The 1,749-nt window shown below is 47.6% G+C and overlaps 1 pseudogene; it reads right to left on the reverse strand.

The window, feature by feature from the left end:
• Positions 1–393: 393 nt before the first annotated feature.
• On the reverse strand, positions 394–1,084 carry LOC116082773 (annotated as a pseudogene).
• Between the last annotated feature and the right edge of the window lie 665 nt (positions 1,085–1,749).

Consider the following 1,749-nt stretch of genomic DNA (forward strand, 5'->3'; position numbering starts at 1 on the left):
GAGGGAGTCCCCATTTTACACCAAGCTCCGAAAGCCATCCGGTCATGGGGGACTGCTACCTTCTAGCAAGGTTGCCCAACATACCAGCCTCTGCCGTCACCGCCAAGGCAAAGCTCTTGCCACATAGATAGCTCTGAACTCTGTCTGCTCTGTTCTCTCCTTCTGACCCCCATGATGTTGGGCTTCCCTCATCCTCCGTTCCACCATATTTAACTCTGTAAGAGATGATGTATTTAGGATTTTCATTAGGAAGGCAGAATGCTGGTAAGTTTTTAATGCCCAATTTTATCTCTCTTTCTAACCTAACCCCACTATTTTGTGACCCAAATGGATATATCTAGGAAATAGTCTTTTTTTTTTCTTTTCCTTTGTGCAAGACTGTATCAAATGTCTTTACACGACAACATCCAGCCTCCAGATGCAGCTGCCAAGACCCTGTTGTGCTGTAGGCACTGGCTGGGGCATGGCTTCTGGCTCTGGCTTCCCACTCTTCTGTTGTGAGATTGGGAGTGGAGCGTAAGATTTCATCCACAATGTTTTACAATGCTCGCGTCATCAGGCAGCGGCTTCTTGGGTCCCAGGGCTGTGTGGTCTTCACTTTGATGCCCAGCACACCATCTCGGGAGCCCATGGCCCACGGAACTGTCAACATAGTGGTTAATAGGTCTCCACTGTGGATCATCAGACCATCCACAAACTTCATACACTTGGCCCTCTGTCTTCGGCGCTTCCCAAATGCCACAACCTCAAAGCCCGTGGCCCCTCTCTCCACAAAGAACGGCAGCACAGCATAGCAGGACCTTCACAGGCCCTCCTAGGATTTGTAACATACTCTGCCTGGGCGGTGGCACACGGACCACTGGAAGCTATCTTTCTGCATAAAGTCCTGCGCTGCTCTCCGGGAAGCCGAACACCTCTTCCAGACTACTGCAGTCAACTCTGATCCCACGACCTTTCTCAACCGTGGATCCTTCACCAGTAGTTCTGGTGGCTAAAACAGTGATTTCTGTTCTGTGGGTGTAATTCAGACTTCAACTCCAGAGTAGCCATTCTCAGCCAGCTCCGAAGTGAGAAAGTCATCAGTTCAGCTCTGAAGATGCCATCAGCGGCAAAACTTGCTCTTGTTGGAAATCTGTACCATCCGCCATCTTGCCACTGCGCGCTGGGGTATGGAAAAAGTGAACCAGGTTTGCTGTTGTTTGGGGGGTTGTTTTTTAAAGGAAGACCACAGAGACTTCAGCAGAAAGAGCACTATTCCGTGGTTATCCCCTGTGCTTAGATCTATACTCCAAATGTTTCACAGTTAGTTTCAAAAACACCGTACCATAAGGACTTAGCAGATATCTGCGAGCTGTCCCTACAGTAGACCCAAGTGAGAGCCATCTATCTCTGTGCTCCTAAAGAGAGAGCTGTCTGCCTGGAATATGGTTTCTCCTGATTATTTCTCATCTCTCTGTTGTCCTGCTCTGCCGCTGTAGAGAGTTGTCTTAAATCATGAGTATAGTCCAATGTTATGTATGCACATCTGGAAAAAAAAACAGACATATAACCAGCCTCAATGCAGAGTGCAGTATAAAATGAGCCAGCAAGTTTAATCAACACTCAAATAGGGGTAGAAATGACTCCTTTTTCATTACTTTGGAAAATAGTTCTTCAAGCATCAGTAAGCAGTATGAAAGGGAGCAAGAAACACTCTAAGGCGTGGGTGATGTCCGGGGCCATTTATCTCCAGGGAACAGGCTGTGTGAA

The sequence above is a fragment of the Mastomys coucha genome, unplaced genomic scaffold (genome assembly GCF_008632895.1).
Source record: "Mastomys coucha isolate ucsf_1 unplaced genomic scaffold, UCSF_Mcou_1 pScaffold11, whole genome shotgun sequence".
Taxonomy (NCBI): Eukaryota; Metazoa; Chordata; class Mammalia; order Rodentia; family Muridae; genus Mastomys; species Mastomys coucha.